The sequence below is a fragment of the Procambarus clarkii genome, chromosome 68 (assembly GCF_040958095.1).
Source record: "Procambarus clarkii isolate CNS0578487 chromosome 68, FALCON_Pclarkii_2.0, whole genome shotgun sequence".
NCBI lineage: Eukaryota > Metazoa > Arthropoda > Malacostraca > Decapoda > Cambaridae > Procambarus > Procambarus clarkii.
The window spans coordinates 97,795-113,628 of NC_091217.1; the positions used below are offsets into that span (position 1 = coordinate 97,795).

At 45.6% G+C, this 15,834-nt stretch overlaps 1 protein-coding gene across 3 annotated transcripts in view; it reads right to left on the reverse strand.

The window, feature by feature from the left end:
- LOC123774751 (major facilitator superfamily domain-containing protein 12) overlaps window positions 1-14,382 on the reverse strand; it is a 92,858-nt gene extending 78,476 nt beyond the window's left edge. For all 3 annotated transcript variants that reach the window (XM_045769314.2, XM_045769312.2, XM_069310734.1), the window contains exon 1: window positions 13,917-14,382. The gene's annotated coding sequence lies outside the window, so the exon portion shown is untranslated. The remainder of the gene's footprint in view (window positions 1-13,916) is intronic.
- Window positions 14,383-15,834: the final 1,452 nt, after the last annotated feature.

Sequence of the window (15,834 nt, forward strand, 5' to 3'; positions counted from 1 at the left end):
ACAGAACAACTGTTTGGTGTGTTGAACTGCTTAGAGGAGACTTAAATCGTTTTAATATGCTATTGCCCCCTTGCCTCTCCTACAGGGGATATTTTAAACTTTCTCTGAAAATAAAGACAGCAGAGAACTACGTCTTATCAGTGATGAAATATTTAACAACGTAAATTGAAAAGGTGAATGAAACATCTTGAGAATTGTATGGAATAGGTATGGACCGTGTTTGCATCCTCTGCAGTGATAGATAAGTACTGATAAGTAAGTACACTCACTCATCCACGCTCTCATCCTTCTGTTCACCCGCATTCCTGGTCAACAGTCTTGCGCCACCCTCCCTACCACTCCACTACCGCCCACGAGATGGGTATGGGGTGCATAATAAATGAACTAAACTAACCTCCCTACCAGCCAGACACACGCTCTCACCCTCCCGCTAATCTGACCATTGGGAAGTGAAGACTAGTGTTAGATCTGAGATCTATAACGTCTCATGCAAGTCATGCGAAATGAAAGATCTTGAGAAATATGTTTGGAAAGCACGGATAGCTAAGCACACATAGATGAATGACACACCACACACAGGATCATTCACACTCATCCGTGCATGCTCACACACTCATCCGTGCATGCTCACACACTCATCCGTGCATGCTCACACACTCTTCACATGCAGAAATAGTCCGACTAGTGCAAATCAGCACATAACAGCGAATACAAACAGCGATATGCTTGAATGTCAATGTTGGGAGATACAGAACAATAGACTTTGGTAATATTTATAAGACATAAAACGCAACGATGGGTCGTGTTTGCCTTATGTGTAAGGTCTCGTAGATTATATTATACGATACAGTTGGGTGGTTGTAGGATGACGAAGAAAACCGGATAAACATGACTTAATTGATTGATACTATATATAAACAGTAAGAGAGTCTGAAACAATGAGAGGGTAATATTTATAACTCATAATTTAAATGAAATGTATACTTAAGCCTAGGGGGGGGGGGAGGGGGCAAAGGTTAACCACATTCATTACCACTCGAGGGTGTTGGTGGTTGGTGGGTGTGGTGGTGGTGTCAGGTAGGTGATGGGGGCAGGTGGTGCTGGTAGGTATTGCTGATAGGTGGTGGAGGACCCTTGGTAAGGTATAAGCCACGACTGTTTAATAGTTTAAACAGTCGTGGCTACCAGACTGTACAGTCACTGTGTCTACCAGACTGAACAGTCACCGCACTGTGTCTACCAGACTGTGAACAGTCACCGCACTGTGTCTACCAGACTGTGTACAGTCACTGTGTCTACCAGACTGTGTACAGTCACTGTGTCTACCAGACTGTGTACAGTCACTGTGTCTACCAGACTGTACAGTCACTGTGTCTACCAGACTGTGAACAGTCACCTCACTGTGTCTACCAGACTTTATACAGTCATCACACAATGGTCACAACATGCTGGCGTCTGTATAGATGCCGGAAATATGTTAGATTGCCATTTTAGGGGTTGGAAGGGGGGGGGGGGTTTAGGGGGTATTATGGTTGGAGTGATGAGGTTGGAAGTGAAGGTTGGGGTGTGGGAGGGGGTAGGGTGGACAGTTTACTCTACTGGACCCAATCTAAATTTAGCTTCAACTTTGTCCTTTAAGCTATAGTTTAAAAATACAACAAGACAAAATATACCAAGGTCGTTGTGAACAGCTGACTTGTGTTTGTTGACGACACAACCAGACCAGCACACTGACTGACACAAAGATAGTCTAACGCACTCACTAACAGACAGACAGACACACGCAGACCAACACTTGCAGACACTCAGTCAGTCCAACACACGCTAATGCACAGAGAAGCAGACCAACTTGCAGACACTCAGTCCAACACACGCTAACACAAAGAGAAGCAGACCATCACTTGCAGACAGACACACGCGAATGCAACCATTCAAATAGAACTACACAGACAAACACAGTGGCAGCGAGAGGGAAGTATAAACAGAGACACAAATAGTTGAGAGACTTGAGTAAGAGCTCTGCATCTGCGTAATGTTAACAACACGTGTACAGTAGCCTTGTGTGTACGTGTGGAGTGCACACATGCACACACGCACACATGCACACACGCACACATGCACACACGCACGCACACATGCACACACGCACGCACACGCACACACACACACAAAGGTTGCTTTGGAGGAAGCAGCTATGAAAGCAGCTACTTCCCAGAAAGTGGCAAAGTGCACTACACAAATGCTAGAAAGAAAAAGAGCTGTTATAGTTTTAGGAGTGCAGGAACCAAAAGGATCCAACAAGGAGAAATGGAGAAGGAAAGACCGTGCAACTGTGACAAAGCTCTTGGAGGGTCTGAATATGGTAGAGGCTAATGGCAACATAGAGAAGGTTTTCAGGCTGGGCAGCTACAAGAAGAAAAGTAAACGACTAATAAAGTTAGTGCTCACAAACGAGGCAACAAAAGAGGAAATCCTAGAAAATGCTCCAGGAAGAGCAAACTTATGTTGGCTAGGGGAATACGAGGACGTTTTTCTGTAGGGGTACATGATGAGGGAAGAGAGAAGGAAGGCTGCAGAAGCAAGGAGACAAGGACAGGGATGGGACTGGGGAAGCCACAGGACTCTGCTCAGTATCTCCAGTAACCAGAGGGGGAGGTAGAATTCCCCCACCAGCAGGCCAGTATCCCCAGGGGAGGACTGTAACAGAAGCCTCCCACAATGTACCCCACGACCATTCTCCCCCAATCACCTGCACCTCCCCAACCAGTAGTAAGCCTCTCCAGACCATACCCCCCCCCCCTCTGCTCCCCAACCCCAGGCCCCACATGTTTCCCTCAATGTTCCCCAACCCCATTCCCCAGGCGCTCCTTGTTCCCATACCCCTTGCCCTTCCCAGTTTCCTCACCCCAAGCTCTCCTTCCTGCCCCACCCTGTCCCTCCCTGCCTCCCCACCACTGGCTCCCCTTCTCTTCCTAACCCCTGACCTCCCTGCCACCCACCCCAGGCTCCCCTTCATTCCCCAACTGCTGACCTCCCCCCCCCCCCACCACATGCCCCCCCCCTGCTCCTCCATCCCATACCCTAAATGACCCCCAACCCAAGACCCTCTCAGCCACACCACCCCAGACTTTCCTAGCCTCTCAGTACCAGATCTTCCCAGGCGCCTCACACCCCAGATCCCCCAGGTCCCCCTTCCTAGGCCCACCTATACCAGACCCATCCTGTTTCTCCACTTCAGTGAAATCAACAGAAACTGAGGATGGACAGAAAAGAGTCAGCTTCAAGGTATTGTACTCGAACATAGATGGGATTACAAGCAAGGGAAGTGAACTTAGGGAAAGAGCACAAGAAGTGAACTGGATGTAATTGGACTCGCGGGAAACAAAACTCTCAGGAATCTTAACGAATGTGGTGATTTACAGGACTACACTGTAATAAGAAATAAGAGGGAAGGAAGGGGAGGAGGCGGAATGATCCTACTGATGAGAAAGTATTGGAGTCTCGAGGAGATGGTTATGCCAGGTTGCAAGGGCTTCAGAGACTACATAACAGGCATCATGACGATCGGAGGTCCGATTGTAGTAGTTGCCGTGATATATAACCCTCCACCAAATGACAGACGACCCAGGCAAGAGTATAACAGAAACAACATGGCAGCTAACACTATAATTGAGAGAGCAGCCTCTGGTGTCTGTAGAAATCAATCCCATCTGCTCATCATAGGGGACTTCAATCATGGAAGGAGAGACTGGGAAAACAAGGAATTGCATGGAGGTGAGAAAACATGGAGAGCTAAATTATTGGAAGTGGCAACTAGAAACTTTTTAAGTCAGCATGTCAGAGGACCCATAAGAATGAGAGGCAATGATGAACCAGCGAGAGACTATCTTGTCTTCACTCTGAACGACTCCGACATAAGGTAAATCGGTTTCGAAGCCCCTGTGGGAATAACGTATCAGTGAATTTTTGTGATTTTTTTTGTATCTGGTCGAAGTAAGGCTAATGTACTCAAGGAAGGGACCAGAAAACAAAAGGCTGGCATTCAGAAAGGGAAACTATGAGGAGATAAAAAAATTCCTAACAGATATAACATGGAAAACAGAGCTCAGAGGAAAGACGGCCCTAAACATGGTGGACTACATCACGCAGAAGTGTAAGGATGCGGCAGACAGGTTTGTCCTAGTCCAAAAGAAAAAAAAAAGAAATGCAGACGAGAAACCTATGGTTTTATCAGAGATACAAGCTAGCAAAGTAACAAAGTACAAGGGCGTTGATAAACTATAGAAATAACAGGACACTAGAAAACAGAGAAAGATACCAGAGTGCCAGGAATGAATACACCAGGGTGAGAAGAGAGACAGAAAGACAATACAAAAATAACAGCAAATAAGGCAAAGACTCGTCCAAAATTGCTGCACAGCCACATCAGGAGGAAAACAACAGTGAAGGAACAGGTAATGAAACTGAGAATAGTGACAGACAGATTTAGTACAAACGACAAGAAAGATTACAACTAACTCAATAAGAAATTGCAGGTCTTCATATTAGAGCAAGAAGTTGCAGAGATAAGAGAGGAAATATCTAACCAGGCACCACTTGGAGGAGTTTGTGATTACTAGCGTGGAGGTAAGGAAGCATTTGCTAGAGTTGGATGTGACAAAGGCTTTAGGCCCAGATGGAAACTCACCATGGATTCAAAAGGAAGGAGCAGAAGCACTGTGCCTGCCACTCTCTATGGTGTATAACAAATCACTGATAACAGGTGAACTGCCAAGAATTTGGAAGATGGCTAATCTTGTCCTGATATACAAGGAGGGTGACAGACAGAAGGCACTGAACTACAGGCAGTTTCCCTAACTTGCATACCATGCAAGTCGATGGAAAAGATTATGCGGAAAAAGCTAGTGAAACATCTGGAGTGAAAGAACTTTGTAATACATCCGCATGGGTTCAGGGATGGCAAATCATGCCTCATAGGATTAATTGAATTCTATCACCAGGCAAAAAAAGAGAAGGGTGGGCAGACTGCATATTTCTAGATTGCCAGAAAGCCTTTGACACAGTACCACATAAGAGACAAGTGCACAAGCTGGAGATGCAGCTAGGAGTGAAAGGGAAAGTATGTAACAAACTAGGTTTGTTGTAAGAAATTATTCAATATAGATTCTCATAGACATGGGGACCGCGTTTCTTGAAAGTTTGGAGTAAGACGGTACTCGACCTGACTCGGCAGAGAAAGGTCACCCCTCCAGGGATTAAAGGGATTAGCGTTTAAGATTACAATATGGCTAGTTCTCTCTATTAATGCAACATAATGAATATTTCGACAAAATACAGTAACAACTAATTTGATTAAGTATGTAGGCTAGGCCAGCATGAAGGTAGAGGTTGAGATCAGGGTTCATACACCGTCATTATGAAGTAACGTCATGATTAAGAGGTACTAACTAGGTCGGTGGCCGCTTATGACGTAGCTGAGGCAAGGGGGTCACGCGGTTGACGTGACCACAAGCTCCCATATTTAGTAATTCATAATGTACAAATTCAGTTCACTAGCCAATATTGTAATTGGAAGTAGCCTTTCCCTAAGATGCCTGTACCATTACCATCAGTTTAATAAGAGTTCTACCATCTGGGTTGTTCAGTACAATAGATTAGTTGTTCAATTTAAACCCTGCTTAGTAAATTGATAAACCTGGCAGAGTAATACTCACTAGCCTCAGTTGTGAGGAGAGCTAGGCGAAGTTACTGTGGTTTTGAGCAGCAGCTGGAGAGGTCAATCATTCTCACCTCTCCAGAGATCAGCATTCTATCAGCTGTGCTGTATGTAAACGATATTCCAGAGGGTATAAACTCATTCCTCTTAATGTCTGCTGATGACGATGACAAAAATGAAGACATATGAAGACAGAGACTACATGACTACCTGTACAAACTGGATAAATGGGCCTAGAAAATGGCTACTAAAGTTTATCTGAGGTAAGTATGAAGTAATGAAATTAGGCGAAGGGAACAGGAAGCCGAACAAAAGATACCATAAAGGGAGGTGAAATTTTGCAAGAGTCAATAGGGAGAACTATCGGGGAGTCGATATCACATCGAACCTGTCCCCAGAAGCCCACATCAAAAGGATATCAGCAGCAGCGTATGCTAGATTGGCCAACATAAGAACTGCTTTAGAAACTTGTGTAAGGAATCATTTAGGACCTTGTATACCACTTATGTCAGACCAATCCTGGAGTATGCAGCTCCAGTCTGGAGTTAGCCAACCTTGTGAATACCCTTATGGACGGGCAACTCGACCTGGGTAAACCTTGCGTTTCCGTGTCCACGGACACCTCAATAAGGAAACTAGGTCGAGTTACTTCACTCACTGCGGGGTGCAAGGCTGGGTTCGGAGGGAACGCTACACAATAGTTCGACTGAGGTGCCGCCAGTGGTACCTATGGAGGGGAGTAGAGGCATAACAGAGAGGAGCTCTGGAGCAGAGGGTGCTGCGGTACTCCAGTGCGGACACCGTCGAGCGCTCTAGAGGAACGACTCTGCGAGATACTTATTTGGGGGCCAAGACCCATCACACTGCATCCTGGGAGATGTATATTTTAGAGAGAAAATTATTTTCGAGATTTAATACAATAGACAACCGACGATTAGAAAGGTGGGATCCAAGAGCTAACAGCTCAATCCTGCAGGCACAAACAGTAAATACAATAGTAAACACACACACACACACACACACACACACACACACAATAGGCTCAGAAACCTGTACACCTGTTGATTGACGGTTGAGAGGCGGGACCAAAGAGCCAGAGCTCAACCCCCGCAAGCACAAATAGGTGAGTACACACACTACGGGGATGGCGAGGTATTGTCGGGGTGCAGCAGCAGCAGCAGGGCGAGTGAAAAAGAAGTTTGGAGCTTGTGTTTACATAACAACAGTTTAGCTAGAGGCAGTGTTGTGTGGAAACTGCACTGATTACACTCAAAAGTTTGAAGACACTTCACTCCATCATAACATACACCTTCGGCACCGAGACAATAAGTTAAGTGGGTTCTATGGGTTTAGGATATGATGTGGTACTATCGACCACATCATTACTATAAGTACTTTCATTTCAGGAGGATGGCCATGAAGTCATAAAAAATGTAGATTGACAGTTGAGAGGCGGGCACAAAGAGCCAGAGCTCAACCCCCGCAAGCACAACTAGGTGAATATAACTAGGTGGAGACACACACACACACACAGCCCAGCAATCCCAGAGGGGAGAGGGGGGGGGTCCCCCAATCCAGCACTTCAAGAACCACAGAGGGACTGCAACACCCCAACCCACCACCTCATAGGATAAGTACAAACCCTCCCTTGCCCCTACATAATGCCAACCATACCACCCAAATCCTCCCTCTCCCCTTTCCCTGAGTATCCCTCTGCCTCCCCTTTCCCTGAGTATCCCTCTGCCTCCCCATTCCCTGGTCTTCTTCCAGCCCCACGCAGACCCAAGCAAGATCTAAGCCCTCCATTTCCCACTGCACCTCCCCCCGAACTCCTGGTAATTACCCCACAGGAGGATTATGCAGCCCCAGCATGGATTCCATACCTTGTCAAGCATAAAACAAAGGTGGAGAAGATTCAAATGTATGCCACTAGACTAGTTCCAGAACTAAGAGGCATTAGTTATGAGGAAAGGCTGTGTAAATTGTACCCCCCACATCACTGGAAGACAGAACAGTTTGGGAAAACATTATCACTATATTTCTCTCAGAGAAATTGCCAGGGTAGATAAAGACAGATTACTTAGTACGGGTTGAACTCGCACAAGGGGACGCAGGTGGAAGCTAGGTACCCCAAATGAACCACAGAGACATTTGGACATCCATCCATCCCTCTCCCTCCCTCCCCCTCCCTCCCTCCCTCCCTCCCTCCCTCCCTCCCTCCCTCCCTCCCTCCCTCCCTCCCTCCCTCCCTCCCTCTCTCTCTCTCTCTCTCTCTCTGTTCCTGACCCTCATAGTCTAACCTTAACCCAACATAGTAAAAACGGAACAAGCATGGAAGTAGGACAACAGAATACAAGTGGAGGGGAAGGACAAGGTGAGTCATCCTTTGAGATGATCACCTGTGTATAGAGAGAAATAAGTAATGAACTGAAAGACATAAGCAGCCTACAAAGTGAACTGAGAACAGCTAAAGAGGAAATAAAAAGCCTCAAAAGAAAACTCCTATTCAGGCTCAGACACAATCAACCCCCAAGTAGGAGGGGTTGATTGTCAAAGAACAAAGAACCGCTTCATTGGGGGTCATGTTTGCAGAAATGCTGAGAAAGAGCCCAGAATCATGTCCACAGTGAAGGAAGTTGTGAAAGCAGCCACTTCACAGGACCCAATAAAGTGCATTACTCAGCTGCTGAAAAGGAAAAAGAGCTGTAGTTGTAGATGGTATTAAGGGACAAGAAGATTCCAGTCAGGGAGAGTGGAAAGCTAAGAACAGATCTACAGTGACAGAGACCCCGGGTGGGTGCTGACAGAGGAGGCTGAACAATGTATAGAGAAGGTTTTCACACTTTGGTGGTATAACAAAGACAAATGTCGACTGACAAAGATACAATAGTATTCGTGCACGAATGAGGCCATAAAAAAGGTAATTATAGAAAAGAAGAATAAACTGCAAAATGTAACGGAATACATAAAGCTATTCCTTCAGAGGGACATAACTGAATGAGATAATAATGTCAGCAATTGTAATGAAGAGGCACAAGGAGAATGAAGGGAACCAGTCTCCTACCCAACAATCCAGGAAGAAAGTGGGGTACTCTCAACCAGCAATTCAGCAAACCCAGAGAGATATGTTACGTCCTACCTGCCAGTCTTTGGGTACCACCCACCCCTACCCCAATTCCAATACATCCCTGTCGCCCTCGTACAATGCCCACCCTAATCCTTTCTCTCACCCTTGACCCCAATAACCCCTTTCCAACACCCCCCCCTTGAACTCTCTTGTGCCCCAAATAGGCCTAGGCAAGCCCGAAGACCCCAAGCCCCCCCATGTACCCACCACAATCCAAACCCTTGTTAACTACTCCATAGGACAACACACACACCCAAATTGCCCTGCCATTGGAACAACTACCTACACCATTGTGGAGATTATATATGATAATGAACGTAGGAAAGTGAGTTTCAAGGTAATACAATCAAACATAGATGGAATTACAAATAAAGCAAGTGAACCTGAGGAAAGGCCAAGAAGAAAATCCAAATGTAATTGCACTGAAAACATTAAATTATTTGTCATCATAACAAATGCAGTGTTTCGACAGGACTACTATATAATAAAAGAAAGAGGGAAGCAAAAGAGGCAGGAGTGGCCAGGCTGATAAGGAAAGACTAGAGTTGTGAAGAGTTGGATATCCTGGACTGTGAAGGGTTTGGAGACTACATTACAGGCAATACAACAATGTGAAGACCTAAGATAATAGAAGCAGTGATTTATAACCCTACATTAAATAACAGAAGACCCAGACAGGAATATGATAAAAAAAAACATGGCAACCAATAATATTAGAGAGAGAGCGGCTTCAATCACTTGCAGGAATGGACCCAGACTTTTAATAATGGGGGACTTCAACCACGGAAAGATAGACTGGGAGTACAAAGAACCACATGAAGGTGCAGATACATGGGGCGGTAAAGTATTGGATGTGGCAGCGAGACACTTTCTGAGCCAGCATGTCAAGGGACCCATAAGAATGAGAGGCAATGACAATCTGGCCAGACTTGACCTGATATTCACTATGAACGAATCGGACATAAGGGAAATCAAACTAGAAATCCACATTGGAATGAGTAATCACTGTGTACACACTTTTGAGTATCCTCTGGAGCAAAAATAACTTCTCCAAGGAAGCGACCGGAAACAAAGGGATAATTACCGAAGGGAAAAGTAAGACGGAAGCTGAGGGCAAGTTATTTAGCATGGGCGGAACACGAACAAGGGCACACAGATGGAAACTTAATATTCAGATCAGCCACAGAGATATATACAGATTTTTTCGGTGTCAGAGTAGTTAACAAATGAAATGCATTAGGAAGTGGTGTGGTAGTGGCTGATTCCATACACAGCTTTACATGTAGATATGACAGAGCCCAATGGACTCAGGAACCTGTACACCAGTTGATTGACGGTAGAGCGGCGGCACCAAAAAGCTGAAACTCATACCTCGCAAGGACAACTAGGCGAGTACATAACCCCCCCCTCCTCACACACACCTGTTGCCTCTTATCATCTATCTGTAAATAGGTACCTGGAAGTTAGACAGCTGTATCCTCAGGATGTGTGTGTGTGAGAGAGAGAGAAAAAAAATGTAGTAGTAAAGGAAAAATAGGCCAGGAGTCACACACACACACACACACACACACACACACACACACACACACACACACACACACACTTGTTTCTGATATATGTAGATGATCTCCCGGAGGGTATAGATTCATTTCTCTCAATGTTTGCGGACGATGCCAAAATTATGAGAAGGATTAAGACAGAAGAGGACAGTTTGAGGCTTCAAGAAAAACTAGACAAGCTGAAGGAATGGTCGAACAAATGGTTGTTAGAGTTTAACCCAACCAAATGTAATGTAATGAAGATAGGTGTAGGGACCAGGAGGCCAGATACAAGGTATCATCTGGGAGAGGAAATTCTTCAGGAGTCAGAGAAAGAAAAAGACTTGGGGGTTAATATCACGCCAGACCTGTCTCCTGCAGCCCATATCAAGAGGATAACATCAGCGACATATGCCAGGCTGGCCAACATACGAACGGCATTCAGAAACTTGTATAAAGAATCATTCAGAACTTTGTATACCACATATGTCAGGCCAATCCTGGAGTATGCAGCCCCAGCATGGAGTCCATATCTAGTCAAGGATAAGACTAAACTGGAAAAGGTTCAAAGGTTTGCCACCAGACTAGTACCCGAGCTGAGAGGTATGAGCTACGAGGAGAGACTACGGGAATTAAACCTCACTTCGCTGGAAGACAGAAGAGTTAGGGGGGACATGATCACCACATTCAAGATTCTCAAGGGAATTGATAGGGTAGATAAAGACAGGCTATTTAACACAAGGGGCACACGCACTAGGGGACACAGGTGGAAACTGAGTGCCCAAATGAGCCACAGAGATATTAGAAAGAACTTTTTTAGTGTCAGAGTGGTTGACAAATGGAATGCATTAGGAAGTGATGTGGTGGAGGCTGACTCCATACACAGTTTCAAGTGTAGATATGATAGAGCCCAATAGGCTCAGGAATCTGTACACCTGTTGATTGACGGTTGAAAGGCGGGACCAAAGAGCCAGAGCTCAACCCCCGCAAACACAACTAGGTGAGTACACACTAGTTAGGGGCCGGTGGCTGAGCGGACAGCACGCTGGGCGCGTGATCCTGGGTTCGATTCCGCGCGCCGGCGAGAAACAATGGGCAGAGTTTCTTTCACCCTAATGCTCCTGTTACCTAGCAGTAAATAGTTACCTGGGAGTTAGTCAGCTGTCACGGGCTGCTTCCTGGTGTGTGTGTGTGTGTGTGTGTGTGTATGTGTGTGTGTGTGGTGTGGTGTGGTGTGGTGTGGTGTGGTGTGGTGTGGTGTGGTGTGGTGTGGTGTGGTGTGTGTGTGTGGTGTGTGGTGTGGAAAAAAATAGTAGTTAGTAACAGTTGAATGGCGGGCCGAAAGAGCAGAGCTCAACCCCCGCAAGCACAACTAGGTGAATACACACACACATAATAGAAGGAAAATAAGTGATTGACTGATTTAAACAAGAACATACAAAACCAGAATTACAATGAAATTTGTGAAGCGGCAAATTGCTTCACAATTTCACAAGTTTCCTGGCGTGTTGAAGACGGAGTCGGCACTGCTCCTGGTGCTAGGAGAAGAGGTAACGCAAGACAAGAAACCGACACATATTGACGAACATCAGCAGTAATGAGGCAACTATAGCGCCAATAGATCAAATGAGAGAAGAACCAGACTATGTCACCATGGGTGTTGAAAACATCTGGACAGTCCATCGGTATGTCTCTAGCATTACTTGGTCGTGTATGATTCACTAGTGAAAAGAGAGCTGCCTAACAGATAGAAAAGGACAACTGTTGTACGTATATACCAAAACTGAAAGAAAAAGCAGGCACTTGACTACAGACCAGTGGCACTTGCAATCATCCCCTATGATTAAAGTAAAAATAAAGATTAGATAATTAGAATACTTTATAAATAAAGGATTAGCTTTGTAAGCAAACTCCAACTTAGCTCTATAAATGGGAATTCATAACTAATGAATCTCTTGGAGTTCAAAGAATAATTGACAAGCAAATACAGGACATTAAAGCTTACCAGATTGCATACTTATACACTACAAAACAAAACTTTTAACACAGTTCAAAAAAAAATATTCTACACAACCTGAAAAACCCTGCTGGAATAACCGGAAAAGCAGTCAAACTGGTAACAGAGTACCTAATGAACAAAGTGTGTAGAGTACCTAATAGACAGTAGACAGTGAGGGTGAGAGGTCGGACTGGTATAGAGTAACAAGCTCTATAGATCCTAGCCGATCCTCTCTAGGATCGGCTCTGTGGCCCATAATGTTTGTCATTTATGTCAGATGATATCAAATTAATGAAAAGAGTCAAGACAGATAAGGAATGTAAAGTACTGCAAAAACAAGTAGACAAGCTGTTGAGAAATGACTGTTGGGTTTTAGTAGCAGCAGGTGTAAGGTGATAGACCTGAGGCCAGGTGTCAGGACAGTCTACAATGGGGGTAAACCCGCCGAGCAGTCTACAATGGGGGAGACCCGCCGAGCAGTCTACAATGGTGGAGACCCGCCGAGCAGTCTACAATGGGGGTAGACCCGCCGAGCAGTCTACAATGAGGGATACCTACCTTGTTGACAGGTAACACCAAGTCTTACCTCAAACGCATACTATAAACTGGTGAACAGTTTTCCTTAACCACAGAAATCAAATAAGGACACTCGAAAAGGTACAGACGTTTTTTTTAACGAGGCTCGACACAGATTTGCGTGGGCAGGGTCACTAAGAAAGGTGGAAGGAGTTAGAACTTACGACGCAAGAAACGAAAGAGGAGACATGATCTAGACAAATAAAGTACTTAAGTTGGATGGGAAAAGTCCTTGTTTTAACGTAAGGGGAGTAGGAAAACGGAAGGAACTAAACCATCAAAGTATACAAGCAAACTTGTCACAATCTCAAAAAATATATGCAACAGGTAAGACTTTATTGCAGAAACAACCGGTGGTTGAAGGTAAAACTGGGCCCAAGAGCTAAAGCATAAGTACATACACGGTTGCAAATTGCCTTTCTGTGCACCGGAATATTGGCATGACCACAACTGGTCATAAAGCAAAGTCTTGGGCTACCACATCTTCCCCCCAACGGGCTCCTCCCTACGATCACCTCCACCAACACTCCACTCACTGGCCCACCTTGGCCACGAGTTTTTATTTTTGTAAATCAGAAAACTCAAAAATACTTTTACTAAACAAATAAAGATAATTATCTGAGGAGGTACGTTAGAAGGAAATAAACAGTGTGCAGGCGATGAGTCACAATAACGTGGCTAAAGTATGTTGACCAGACCACACACTAGAAGGTGAAGGGACGACGACGTTTCGGTCCGTCCTGGACCCTTCTCAAGTCGATTGTGGTCCAGGGAGAATGGTCCAGGACGGACCGAAACGTCGTCGTCCCTTCACCTTCTAGTGTGGTCTGGTCAAGTAAACAGTGTATTACCAAAACAGGTCCCATGTATGGAGTGCAGTCAACGACCCGAACAAGCACACGGTGTGCTGGTGAGGACTAACACTGTGGACGGCTGGAACTGGAGAAGTGTAACACATACCGTGCAGGGTAGGTGGAGGCGTCGTCGCTGAAGCTGCAACAGCAGGTGCCGCAGCTTGCCTCGCACTCGGGAACCTGGCACTCAGTAGCTCAGTGCCACTCAGGATTATCGTGGGTCACGGGATGTCACATTCAATACTGGTCTCGTTCACACTCACCCGCTACCATTTATTGTGAGTCGTAGAATTATTTATTTATCAGGTCACACTATGTTGGCCTGTGTACAGAGCTGGTCACGCCCTCAGCACAACAGGTACCGCCAGGTCCCACCAGGTCCCACCAGGTCCCACCAGGTCCCATCAGGTCCCACCAGGTACCGTCAGCACACTAGCTACCGTCAAGTCACACCATTAACACATCAGCTACCGTCAGCACACACCGCAACCAGTTCAAGCAAAGCTGCAACACCAATAGAGAGGTGGAGTAGCTCGTGGCGAGAGCTGGCGTATGAGTGTAGCCCTCCACCTCCCTGCCAGCCTTCCTTGTCCCCACCCTCTGGCCTGCAGCCACTCCCCCTCTCCTTCAATCTCCTGCCCACCTCCCCTCTCCAACCCCCATCCCGACTATTTGGCCTGCAACCTCTCCCCTCACTTCCCCTCCCTGCACCCCACCTCGTGGTCCTCCCTTGCAGCAGGAAGAGGAGGGTGGGTGGGGGGCGGGGGGTCAGGCGTGACAGTTACTGCTATGTGGAGTCCTTACTCGTCGGGCCACTTGGCAGTAACGCGCCCATTGACGACACTCCTCGGGTTATATAAAGTTTCAGAGGAGTTTTGTGTTTGTTGCTCATAAACCATAATTAGTGTAATTGCGCCCGTCAGGGTTTTATGTCTTTGTTAATGCAGGCACGTTGGTTTATCCAAATTAAGAGCAATAGTCATAGTTCATATAGTGACACTGTCGTGGTGTATCGGGATACAAACTTCTCCAAATTAATCGGCATTAGTTCATTAAGTTTCGTGTTTTGTGCATATGGAGGAGACTCCACCGGGGGAGGCCTGGTGCATTCTTGGTCATTTATGCATGTCACGCATTGTTTTTTAAGTAGTCTGCAGCGTAGTATCTCAGAATAGACTATTCCAGCAGACAACGTTTGGTTTACAAGGTTTGCTAACGTTCATCTGCATAATAAGTTGTTATTGTTGCCTCCCACTTCTACCCCTTCCCCCCCCCCCCCCTCCCCAACACACACACTGTTTCTAATATATGTCAACGACCTGACAGAAGAAACTTGCTCCTTCGTATCAATGTTTGCAGATGATGCAAAACTGATGAGAAGTCAGGACAGGGATAGATTGTGAGGGAATGCTAGCGGATTTGGACATACGCCAGAAGTAGTCTGAAAAAGTTTCTAGAGTTTAACGCAGCCAAATGCAAAGTTATGAGGATTGGAACAGGAAAGCAAAGACCAGTACAACAGTACAAGATAAAGGGAGGTCAGATTCTTCAGTCAGAAAATGGGAAAGACCTGCAAGTGAACATAACCTCAAATCTGATGCCAGAAGCCCACATTAGCAGAATAACAACAGCTTCAAATGGCATATTGGCCAACATCCGTATATCCTTCAGAAGTTTGGATAAAGGTGGTTTCCAGGCTCTATATACAGCCAAGGTGAGACCCACACTTGAATGTGCATCCCAAACATGAACCCTTGCATGAAAATGGACAAGGAGAAACTAGAAAGGATCCAACAACATGCAACGTGACCAGCTCCTGAGCTGAAGAGATTAAGTATTGAGGAAAGACTGAGATAACTTAACCTTACCACATTAGAGGAAAGGAGAGATACGGAGGATATGATAACATATTAGATTCTAAAAGAAATTGACAAGGTAGACAAAACAGTATTGTTCAAAGCTAGGAGCAGTAGAACAAGGGATCATAGATGGAAATTTGAGACTCAAATGAGTAACAGAGACGT